Genomic DNA, 13,683 nt, shown 5'->3' with positions numbered 1-13,683 from the left:
GCATGATAAGCACCAATTAGGCAGATTTAAAAGGACTGTGATACTCAGCTCCTTCTAGACATCTACTGGTGTGTTTCCAAGCATGGTGAAGGCAAGAGAATGGTCCCAGAAGACAAGAGAAGAGGTTATTGCTCTTCACAAGAATGGCAATGGATATAAAAAGATTGCGAAGTTGTTAAATATTCCAAGAGACACTATCGGAAGTATCATTCGCAAGTTCAAGTTAAAGGGCACAGTGGAAACGTTACCTGGTCGTGGCAGAAAGAAGATCCTGACCGCGACTGCTGTGCGCTACCTGAAGCGTAATGTGGAGAAAAATCCCCGCGTGACTGCTAAGGAACTGAAAAAAGACCTGTCAGATGTGGGCACTGAAGTTTCAGCTCAGACAATAAGGCGCGCACTGCATAACGAAGACCTCCATGCCAGAACGCCCAGACGCACCCCCTTGCTGACTCCAAAGAACAAGAAAAGTCGACTGCAGTATGCCAAAAGTCATGTGGACAAGCCACAAAGGTTTTGGAACAGTGTACTGTGGTCAGATGAAACTAAATTAGAACTGTTTGGGACAATGGACCAGCGCTATGTTTGGAGAAGGAAGAACCAGGCTTATGAACAAAAGAACACCTTGCCTACTGTGAAGCATGGCGGGGGGTCAATTATGCTTTGGGGCTGTTTTGCTTCTAATGGTACAGGAAAGCTTCAACGTGTGCAGGGTACCATGAATTCCCTTCAGTACCAGGAGATCTTGGAGGAAAATGTGATGGAGTCAGTCACAAACCTGCGGCTTGGGAGACGTTGGACCTTCCAACAGGACAATGATCCGAAGCACACATCCAAGTCCACTAGAGCATGGTTGAACATGAAAGGCTGGAACATTCTAGAGTGGCCATCGCAATCACCAGACTTAAATCCAATTGAGAACCTCTGGTGGGACCTAAAGAAGGCAGTTGCAGTGCGCAAGCCTAAGAATGTGACTGAACTGGAGGCTTTTGCCCATGAAGAATGGGCTAAGATACCCATAGGTCACTGCAAGACACTTGTGTCAAGCTATGCTTCACGCTTGAAAGCTGTCATAACTGGAAAAGGATGTTGTACTAAGTACTAAAAAATAATGTCACTAGGGGGTTGAATAAAACTGATAATGATGTGAGCACAGTAAAGACATTTGTGGTTATTCCATCATAAATATTATGTTATGTTTGTCTAATTTATAAGTGCCTCTTTGATATAATTGTAAATAAGATGACTGAAATGATCAAAATCAATGTCAAACTGGCCAAAACACTTTATTTCAGTGGGGGTTGAATAAATTTGATCACAACTGTACACTACCCACACAAAATATACACTCACTGTAAAAAATGTTTGTTGAATTTACGGTAATAAACTATAAAATAGCAACAGTAAAAGATCATAAAGTAGAAAACAGTATATCACTGTAACAGATGCAATAGTTTACTTTAAAAAAATAAACAGTATATAATATAAATTTTTACTGTCATAATATGTAGAAAGCACACATTTTTTATGTTAATTTCAATATTTTAGGTAAAAGAAATATATTGGAAAATTCCGTAATGTAGTAAACAAGGAATTACCCTAAAAATAAAAAAATATTCAGTCTAAATTACAGATTTTGCTGATGAGTAGCCTACATTTCAATTTACAGTGAAAACCATTCATCAATCAGCAAAATCTCACCTTGATTTCTAGAGAAAGAAAATGCTAAAATATGGCCAGTGCTGTAAGGTAAAGCATGTTGAAATACAGGACAATGTACTGCCATTTTAGAAATTGTCTTTGTAAATATGGGTCATATATTTATACATATAAGGAATACCGTGTTTTCTGGAACATAAGGTGCACTTAAAAGTTTTCGATATTCAAAGTCTTGTGCTATCATTGCTGCCTTCAGTCGAATGGTGACTGTAGAGACGCTTCTCCCGCTGTTCTTTACTCAATACGTTTTACGTAATGTTCTCTGGTTAGTTTATAGCTGCCAGTTTTTACGGTTAAAACCAAATATTTAAATAGCGACGAATCCATGCCCCCCCCACTTTTGAAATCAAAATTACGTCAATGGTGTAAGTATGACATGCTGTTGTTGATTATGTATTTGATTGTGTTTTGTTAGTTTAGGTCTCCCTGTATTAGTTTATGTAGTTGTGCATTGTCTGAGTTTACCTACCGTGTTTGTGTAATGTTACAGTGCTAATGACCTGCCCTCATGTTTCATGTATGGAGCCTATTATGCGTGATCACGGCTTCATGCGTGATTACGTTGCTAAGGCAATTAAATTAAAGTGCCTTGTCTTAAAATGTGGCAACAACTGGGAGGCCTGAGTGATGGCGGCCTGCCAGTAATTTACTGCAAAATAATCATGGTTGTAAGGTGCTCATCATAGAGATGGGATATAAGCAAAAAACCCATTTTCTCAACACGCCATGTCTGTCCTCGCCCCTTGGATTGCTCTCAGGTGTCTCTTGTTTATGATTTGATTTGTTTGGTATACATATTCCCTGTGTTTCAGTCCCACATTGTAAGTCAATTGTAGTCCCTGGTTTGTTGTTGTTCCTGGGTTTCCATGCCTGTGATTTCTCAAGTTCCTGCATTTGTTGGATTCTTTGTTCTTTGTTAAACTGTGTATTCTGTCTGATTCTTAGTCTGTTATGTGAAGTGATTATTCCTCACCATTCTCGTACCCTCCAGGTAATTATGGCTCGGCTGGAGGAAGCAACTAGGGTTATGTGTGTTAGCACCCCAGTTAATAAATCCTGCTCTCCTCAGCACTTGTGTCCGCCTCTTAGCTCCTCTACGTTACATGAGTGTAGAGAGGTGTTGAGGGATTATGTGACCAGTAGAGAGAAGTGTTAGGGGGATTATATGTGACCAGTAGAGAGAAGTGTTAGGGGGATTATATGTGACCAGTAGAGAGAAGTGTTAGGGGGATTATTATAGATTATAGATACATCTGATGCATCATTGTTTGTGCAGTTTGGCTTTAAAAGTCATACATTAAGAGAAGCTATGAAGGAGTTTACAGAAGTATCTGAAATGAGTAGTGAGTGTTTGTGGGTAAGGAGAGCTCAGATTGGTGGCGCTAATGCACCGTACACATGGAGCATCTGTGTCAGTGGCGGCTGGCCAATATGGGGTGCTAGGGCGCCGCCCCCTTAATATTGTTCCGATATTAAAATGAGTTCATTATAAACTGTGATAGTGCAGAAATTATTTAGTCACACTGTGTGTCTAATAGCCATGTTTGAATTTATTAAAAGAGTAAACACATAATTGTATTTAATTGATTACATTGTGCATACTTCCTGTGTGCGGGGCGCCGGTCTAATGAGAGTGAATGGAGAGGCATAAACATTTACCAACACGTGATCTGAGGCTGCAGTTTAATTGGTTGGTTTCAGATATTCCACAGGGCGCAGCTTTCTGCGCCCTGGACACACCCACTCTTGTTGGACACACCCACTCTTGTTGGACACACCCACTCTTCATGAGTGACCGTAGCACACCTCGCGCGAACCTCCAATGTTACTCGGTTTACGTTGAATATCAGCAGACAAAATGAGAGAAAATTCAGTTTTATCTTTACAAAAAAAAAAACCCTTACACAAGGCATTCACTTGAAGAACGCTAGAGCAAAATTCATGTTCAAATAACCAAAGGGCAATAAGCCCCCCTCAATTTGTTTTGCACCAGCCGCCACTGATCTGAGGGTGTTGTGTTATTGTATTTCATGGTAGATCCAGATACAGCTGGTGTCATGGAGAAGACACTGATGGTGCTGGCCTTGGTGACTAAGGAGCCTAGGTGTAGTACATACAGTACAGTAGCACCATCACAAAGCCACTTTAGAAACTTCCTGCTGTAGATCTCTAATGAGTGAGACAAGATCAACTGAAAACTGAGAAAACATGAAACTGAGAAAACATGGAGACACAACTGAGAAAGGAACCCCATCCTTTTACAGGTGGTGCTGGAGAAGGGAATCAGAAAGGACTATAATTTGCCTTAATAGATTATGTCAGGGCTGGCTCGGATGCGACTCCTCCAGCTACCACAGGAGGGGGCTCACGAGTCAGCACTAGGCGGAGCAGACACATTCAGCCGTGATCTGTCACACCTGTTGTCCTGGTTACTTAAGGAGGTTTGTTGTGATAGATCACTGCTGAATTGTTGTGTCCATGCTGTTGCACGTTTAGCCTTTCTCTCTGTCAGTTTGCCCAGCTACAAGGTGTTTCACCACCTTCCTCTCTCTTGCTCTTTCTCTTGCTACTCTATTGCTTATTCAAGTTTCTATCTCCTAGTGATGGCAGACTCATGTTCGCTTCAGAGATGTACCTTTGTACCTCAATAACTGAATCAGTGGTGACCTTTGATTTGGACTGGCTCTCCTTGATGTCCAGCTGCTGCCACAGGTTGTCATCTGATGAATAAATTTAATGCATCTACATTACTAATTACGTATTTCTAATCACATGGAATGATTTGCAAGAATAATAAAATACAAATAAACACAATTAACAATCATGAAATACCTGAACTGGAAGCAGACGTTTGAGTTGAAGGTCCAGCTTGGTCATCTTCCATTTGTGTTGGTACAGCCTTTCTCATTTCTGCTGCGCACAGGCCCGTCGCGATGGGGCAGGCAAACCAGGCAATTGCTTGGGGCCCCAAGCTGGCCTGGGGCCCCCAGACAACAACAGGTTAAGAATTAAATGCAGCGACAAACTGTGTGAGCCCCCCTTTACATTCTCAAAGTCATGAGCAATGACACTGTTCTCAGAATCCCCCTCAAGGGGCCCCTCCCACCAGCTGCTGAAGGCAGGCAGACACTGTCCTGGCAGACAGCCAAGTTTTAGACGCCGGCAAATATGAAACTTAACCATGAAGCGAATTTATACATCAGGAAGCCAAAAGAGAAAACAAAAGAAGAAAGAGGAACACAAAAAAACACAAGACAGTGGTAAGTGATGATTTACACTGGATAAATTAGGCCTACCTGTACAAATGGTGTAATTTAGCAGCAGGTAGGCTAAAAACAATATATACGTCCCGGCTAGTGTTGCCACCTGTCCCGGTTTTCACGTGCCTGTCCCGGTTTTCCCGGGCTGTCCCGGTTTTTCTTCTTTTTAATATTCAGTCCCGGAAAAAATTAGGTTAGTTAAAACCACGATTCAGACTGTTTCTGCACACTTTAAATCTGTTTTTTTCTCGCTGTGTCCATTTTAAACCCCTCCGGTAACATTTTACGTTCGCACACCCCCCCCCCCCCCCCCCCCCCCCCAACAACTTAACGTTCGCCAACCCCCCCCCCCCCCCCCCCCGGTCAACAGATTACACTCGCCACCCTGTGTCATTATGACAGTGTCCTTGTTTTTTGTCAGACCTAGGTGGCAACCCTAGTCCCGGGTAATCCCATACTTAGGTGGGGGGGAGGGGGGGGGGGGGGCGTTTGGTGTCTTTGCTTGGGGCCCCCAAATACCTTGAAACGGCACTGGCTGCGCACTCCGGTTTTAATAGTTTCACTGCTTCATTGGCTTTTGATGCACTTAAGAATGCCATTGTCTTGAACCGAGGGTCCAGCAGTGTTGGTATTGTCATTACACTTAATGACTCCAGGTTGCACAGTGTTTCTAGCAGTCTTCTTTTAAGGTTTTCCACAAGATTAATAGCAATTTCCGTGGTTACATTTAAGCTCCTGGGAGCAAATCCTACATTTCACCTACAAAAGAAATAAAAGTTAAATGTAATAAAGGTAAAAGTAAAACAATTAAAATATCCTTGATAAAGAAATTAGAATAACCCAAAAGAAAAATATCAACAGTGAAAACGAGAGCTGAATAATCATTGACCTTATTCTCAGTGATGAGATCAAAATGATCCCACATGGGAGAAAACTTTCTCTTCCTTGGTTGATCCATTGTATTTAATGACAAGCCAAAAAACCAATTAAACACAAACTCTATCCAACAAACGTGTCGATACATTTTCTCCCTTATAAATACAATTTGGCACGTTCACAACCAAACGATACAGGAACTGTGTTGGTCACGTGGTTTTCCTTAACGTAATCCGTGCACCGACACGGGGTTTCACCTTGTTTGCTCGGCACATGCGCCGAGGTTTCAGTGTCGTCAGACCCATCACTACTATCTCCTGCTCCGCTCTGTCCCATTTCTCTGGCTGTTTTCCCCCAGCTGTAATCAGTGTTGTATAAAGTATTCGAGACCCATACTTGAGTAAAAGTACAAGTACTCTATCAAAACATTTACTTGAGTAGAAGTTGAAGTGTTCTTTAAAAAATTTACTTAAGTAGAAGTACAGAAGTATTCAGCATTTTTTGTACTTGAGTATTGCAAGTAGTTTAGTCAAAAATTTATTACTCAAGTACTGAAAGTAAAAAGTACAAGTATTGTGTTTTGAATTAATTAAAGAAAGCCATCAAAGTTTGATTATCAATTGTTTTTATATATCACTTACAAATCAAAGATGTCAAAGATCACAAATACAAGTGTTCTGTATGTACTTAAAAAACTGGGGTTAACACTTCGTACACAAAAAACAGATAACCTATGTCCCCGCTACGTTGTAGGTTTGACGCAAAAGTACAAATTCGCCATTATTTAGCTGAGAAAACGAGGTGTATTTTGGACGTAAAATCCGTCCGTCGGATTCTAAGGATGAGCTTACTGCCCTGCGTTTACCCCCAATAAATGCCCTTACCCTATAAAAACACTACACTATAAAATGGGCACGTGATTAGTCAGCACGTCGCCTTTATTGCCAGCTAATGTTAAGTGAATTCTGCAGCACGCCATGAACATAATTAGGTTAGTTAGCTAAGATATCTAACCTAACTAGTGCTTACTGCGCTCTTCTGCTGTTACCAAACACGATACCATCTCTTTTAATGAGATAAAAAGCGAATTATTTGGAATAATTTCGAATATATGTGTATTTGTATAAATATGTAAATGAAGCTGAAGGTGCTGGAAAATACTGAAAATGGACCTTCAAAGTGCCGCACAAGTGCATGAATTCCACCTTGTAACTTCACACGCACAAAAATCGAGAGGTGCACGACCTCGCGACGCGACTGCGCGCGTGGTTAACGCGCATGGGCGGAGCCACCGCGATTTTTTGCCATTTTTTGTCATTTTTTGACATTTTTGCCGCGCGGACCCTTGCCGCAGTAACAGCGTGTCAAGTGAACCTAGATTACGAAGCTCAAGTGTTCAGTGAAGGCAGCAGCAGAGTTAACGAGACGCGACCGGAGCATGCGCAGTTTTCATAAGACAGCCTGATCGCTTGACCCGGTGACAGCGCCAGCTAACATGTATATAATTGTAACGAGTAACTATACAGCACGTAAAAAATATATCGGAGTAAAAGTATTAAACTGATGGAAAATATGTAGTGAAGTAAAAGTGGAAGTAGGAGAAAAAAATAATACTCCAGTAAAGTACAGATACAGCATTTTAGTACTTAAGTACAGTAGCGAAGTAGTTCTACTTTGTTACTATACAACTCTGGCTGTAATACTATCTATCAGTTATACTTTTTCTTTGGGAAGGGTTTATATGTTTGTCGCAGCATTCCCCTGCTGCCAGTCACTTCCCCTGGCATCCTTAGTTCTGTTTTTACACGTTGAGTTTTCTGCATCTTTTGAGTTACCTTTATTGTTTTCTCCCGCCTCTCTATGGTAGAGTTGAGTTTTTCTGCTTGTTTTATGTTTACTTTCCTCCCGAATTCTTTTGGTTGAGTATTTTTGTGTGCATTGAGTATTCTGAGTAATTTCTCTCTCACTGACTATTGGCTCAACCATTCTCACTGTCATTGTTGCACCTCTCCCTGTTTTATATGTGGTGTGTACACTCCCGTACACACCGCATTACAGATTAAATTGATTAGGCAAACTTGTAGTAAGGACATCCATAACGTTAAGAACCATTCCATAGTCCACGGCATTCACTCTGATGTAGATATTTATGTGGACATAAAGGCATCTATTTTAGGTATTGGCATGTAGATATTTCGCTTTGTATGTACACTTTGTTTCGCATTGTATGTACATTTATTTTCAATGGGTATTTATATCTACATTTCTGTTATTTTTGTATGGCTGCTACAGCACCAAAATTTCCCCCAGGGGGTGAATAAATTTATCTGTCTGTTTGTCCATCCGTCTGTTGTCGGGGCAAAATTTATATTTGGTCTTTTTGTAATTATATTCATCAGTATTCATATGTATTGACCACTATTAGTAATAAGAGAAAAGGAAATCACTTTATATAAGGTAATAATAAGTAATAATAAGTAAATAATAAGTAAATACATCACTAGTAATGTATTTATAGATTTCTTTGATAATAAAATAGAGAATATTAGACAAAATATAAAACCCTTTATTAGCAATACAACTGGTATGTCATCTGGTTTGGTTGATATTGATTTAAATTACATACCGGGAGAAAAACTTGATGCTTTTCATCCACTCCCAAAATCAGAATTAGAGAAAATAATTTCTTCCTTAAATTGTACTACCTGCACACTAGACTCAGTTCCCTCAAAGTTATTAAAAGAGTTATTACCAGCTGTAACTGAACCTCTTCTAACTATAGTTAACTCATCCATTACAATAGGTCACATGCCCAAATCATGTAAATTAGCAATTATCAAACCTCTGATCAAGAAACCAAATCTTGATCTGACTGTCCTATCTAAGTATAGACCCATTTCAAACACATCATTTATATCTAAGATCATAGAAAAAGCTGTTGCCCAGCAATTATGCCTATATCTGCATAGAAATAACATATTTGAAAAGTTCCAATCTGGTTTTAGGCCCCATCACAGTACTGAAACAGCATTAGTTAAAGTAACAAATGATCTCCTCCTTGCATCAGATCAAGGCTATGTATCACTGCTAGTGCTTCTTGATCTTAGTGCAGCTTTCGACACAATTGATCATAGGATCTTGCTAGAAAGGTTAGAACGCTGGGTTGGAGTCTCAGGCACAGCCCTTTCATGGTTTCAGTCTTACTTAACAAATTGCTATCAGTTTGTAGAGCTCAATAATATTTCATCCAAACGTACAATGGTTAAATATGGGGTCCCGCAAGGCTCCATCTTAGGACCAATATTATTTACATTATATATGCTACCATTGGGCACAGTTATAAACAATCATGGTGTCAATTTTCACTGCTATGCGGATGACACTCAACTTTACATATCAGCCAAACCCGATGACAAACTCAGTTTAGGAAAAATTGAGGCTTGTGTAAGAGATATTAAATGCTGGATGTCTCTAAAATTCCTACAATTAAATGAGGACAAAACAGAAGTTCTCCTTGTGGGCCCTAAGGCCGCAAGACAGAAAATTCCAAATTTAATGCTTAATCTTGCAGACTATCCCATTACATCTGGTACAGTAGCCAAAAACCTAGGCGTCATACTCGACTCCGACCTATCATTTGATAAATATATAGATAATACTACTAGGATAGCTTTTCTACATCTCCACAACATTGCCAAATTAAGAAATGCATTATCACAGGATGATGCAGAAAAATTGGTGCACGCCTTTGTTAGCTCTAGACTAGACTACTGCAATTCACTACTGTCAGGATGTTCAAATAGTAATCTAAATAAACTTCAAATAGTTCAAAATGCCGCAGCTAGAGTTCTGACCAGAACTAGAAAATTTCAGCATATTAGACCAGTCCTATCAGCCCTGCATTGGCTCCCAGTTAAATTTCGTATTGATTTTAAATTTCTATTATTAGCATATAAAGCACTACACGGGCTTGCTCCTGAATACCTCCAGGAACTTATTTCCTACTATGAACCCCCACGTCCACTAAGATCACAGGGTGCTGGTCTGTTATTAGTTCCACAAATTAACAAGGTAACAGCAGGGGGAAGAGCCTTTTCTTATAAGGCCCCCCAGCTTTGGAATAATCTTCCTAAATGTGTCCGGGACTCTGACACAGTCACAATCTTTAACACTGGGAAGGCCAACGCTACGAAAAAAGTCGCAAGGAAAATCAGCCGCCGAGTAGCCCACTTCCCCGCTGTGAAGAGATTAGTGCCCTTTGTCTTGCTAAAGATATGTGCGTGTTTGAAGCGCCGACCCCCGCTCTCCTTTGCAAGGAAATTCAGCCCGGCCAGTGCATCTGTATATCACAGCTCCAAGAAGCAATTCAAAAGTTACAATCTATCTTTCTTTATAGCGCGAAGATAATTATTCATATGCTGAATAGGAATGAATCCTTTGGTTTGAATCGCGCTAAACATTCTAAGTGAAATAAATCCTCGCGTTGTTTTTGTATTAGGCGTACGTGCTGTGCAATTTTCTCAAGGCAAACCAGACACAGACTAGCCAGTTTTATATGTTTCATTCGCATTTTATGCTTACTTCATCGCACTAAAGAATAAACTACAATAATGTGCTCGTTGTAGGCATACGTGTTGTGCGATTTTCACAAGGCAAACCAGACAATGACTAGCCCATTTTATGAGTGTCAAGCGCCGACCACCGCTCCATTTCCAAGGAAATTCAGCCTGGCCAGTTCATCTGTATATCACAGCTTCAAGAAGAATAAACAATCCATTTGTAGTAAGCATACGTGTTATGTGATTGTGTATGTGTTTCATATGTTTTTTATGCTTACACTAAAGAATAAACAATGCGTTGGCGGTACGTGTAGTGCGATGGCAAATTCACAGAATCGTGCTGCAGAGTAAACATATATACATTTTGAATCCACTACAAACTTGTAAGATACCAGTCAATCTGTGTACCTATATTTTTTGTAATGTAACATACTTGCACATTGTGTTAGAGTTTGAGTATATACGCGATTTACAAAAATAATGCCGGTAATAGAACCGTTGTTGTAAAAGTTTTATACACACACACACACACACCCCACCCAGTAATAACAACAATAAAGATATTCTTGCCTTAGCAATGACAGGGTAAAACAAATGTGTGATGCAGAACAACAATATTTTTATTAGAAAAATAGAAATCTCATTTGAAATACAGCCAAGTGCGCTTTGAGCATCCCGCAAGCTAACAGTTGCTACATATCCATGGCCCATCCTTTCTACATTTTCGACAGGTGTACTTGGCGCACACAGCACACCGCTCCGAGCTGTGATTCCTGTTGCAGTGTATCTGCACCTGGCACTGCGTCGTCTTTCCAGGAGCAGGTGGAGGTCGTTGCTTTTTCGCCATTGTCTTTTCCTGTAAGAATCGACGCCAAAGTTCCTCAGCAAGAGCATGTAAAAAGTCTCTTCTGCTCTCCGTGGACCTCGTGCATGTCGTATACAAAACATGTGCATTCATCGCTGCCAAGTCCAGCATGTTGTAGAACACTGCAACAGGCCACCTGCGTGTTCCTGCGCGGACCGTATACCCACGCACCTTCTGGTCCATGATATCCACACCGCACTGCAAAGAAGAAACATAAAAAGGTTATGTTACATTATAAACATTATAATCATTTTGTCTGACATATATGACATAAAAATTCAATAATGTGACATTATTTATCATCATATATGCTGTTGTAGTCCGTGATCGTGTTTGGTTTCCTTTTGCGGCCTTCGGAGATCGTGACTTGTTTGTGCATTGTGCTGAGAATGCAGACTGCCTTGTTTTTTTTTGGAGCATACGCTGTCAGTATGGCACTTCCTGATGTGTACACATGTGTGGAGAATTCCTCACGTCCCTTGGTGTTTTTTGCTGGAGGAGGAATTTCTCTTCTGATCTTGTTGATTGTCCCAAGCAGAGCTGTGTTGCATGCAAGCAGTCTGTTGGCCAGAGACAGGGATGTGAAGTAGTTATCAGTGGTGACGGTTCTGCCCTTGTCCAGATATGGTTCCATGAGTTTCATGACGACATTCTCTGACAGTCTTTCTCCCTTGGGACGACTGGGGTCCTTTCCCAAATATGGAAGAGCATTGCACATATACTTGGTCTTCAAATCAGCAGCAATCCAAAACTTTATGCCAAACTTGTCAGGTTTTGTAGCGATGTATTGCAGGAAAGGACAGCGGACCTTGGTTGGAAAGAGCTGCTCATCAACGGTGATGTGTTGTCCTGGCGTGTAACACAGAGTGCAGTTACGTACAAAACATTGCCAGATGTCCGAGATTGCAGCAAATCTGTCGCTCTTTACACGTTCCGCACAGGTGTCCTTGTCATCGAAGCGCAAGTACCGCATGATTTCTTTGTAGCGGTCACGCGACATCGTGTCCTTGATTGCAGGCACAGCGTATTTCTTAGACCAACAATCGGCCACCGCTCCAACCGGGCAGAGTATTGCCCGCAGAAAAAGCACTGCGATGAAAGCCATCAACTCGCTGACAGACAGGTTCCAGCTCTGATCCGCTCTGTGGGCTTCATGGACCGTGCAGTGTGTGATTGTCCTCAGCATCTCTATGTCGATCAAACACAGAAAGCTCTGCAACCTGCTTGTGATTCTGCGCTGTAGAAGTAAAATAAAAATCATATCACTTGTATGTAAAAAAATAGGAAATATAAAATAATTATTTTTTTTCATCTTTACATCTACAAAAGAGGAAATATAGTTGGCCATCCGTGATAACATTACTTATATGTAAAAAAAAGAAGAGGAAATATAATATAAATATATTTATAAAATATAACAGAGGAAATATAGCTGGCCAAATTCAGTTCAATGCTTTTTCCTATGTACATCCGTGATAACATTACTTATATGTAAAAAAAAGGAAATATAATATAAATATATTTATAAAATATAACAAAGAGGAAATATAGCTGGCCAAATTCAATTCAATGTTTTTTCCTATGCACTACACTACAACATGCACTACAGTTTCATCTATACAAAAGAGGAAATATAGCTGGCAAAATTCACCTCTGTACTTTTCTTGTATACATCTACGAAAAGAGTTTTTTACATTACCTTGGCATGCTCTGTAGGTCCTGCGGTCTCACTGAACGTAAAAGTGGTGCTGCCGTGTCCAAGACTTCTTACAACATCAGTCTTTTCCCAAGCGGTTCCATCTTTTGCGTTTATGTTCGTTGCAGGCTTACTGACATCCTTAGCAACAGAACGCTTCTTTCGTGGAGGGCTACGGTTTTCTTCATCCGTAGTCATTCATAGTCATCCATTGCGTTCAGAAGAGCCAAAGCTTGCAAAGGAGTGTAAATCCTCTTGTGTGCCATCGTAGTGTCCGTGTCTTCGTCGCAGAACAAGAAAAATATATGAAATGACTCACCTGTGTTTGTGTGTCCGTTTTTATCCCAGCTTGGAGAAGACCACACCCCACCCATCTTCAACAAGTGTAAATTGTGAACCTTCACGGCGGCTGATGCAAAGGCGCTAATGACATGCGTATCGATACCCGCTAATCACTAACCGATACTTGCGCATTTCCATTTCTTTATATCTGATGGATGAATAGATGTATAGATGAATGGATAATCAGTCAGTCTCTGAGTTAAAATTTAATTTAATTGTTCTGTAATTATCTGGAATTAGGTGGAAAAACAAAATTGATATGGCTAGAATTTTTATATAAGTAGTGCTGTTTCATAAAAGCAGAACAACATAAATAACATGTAGGCTACAATGCCTATATTTGACTTTCTCTAAATATCTATATAC

This window comes from Brachyhypopomus gauderio, chromosome 6 (assembly GCF_052324685.1).
Source record: "Brachyhypopomus gauderio isolate BG-103 chromosome 6, BGAUD_0.2, whole genome shotgun sequence".
Classification (NCBI taxonomy): Eukaryota; Metazoa; Chordata; class Actinopteri; order Gymnotiformes; family Hypopomidae; genus Brachyhypopomus; species Brachyhypopomus gauderio.
This window is presented reverse-complemented; position numbering follows the sequence as displayed.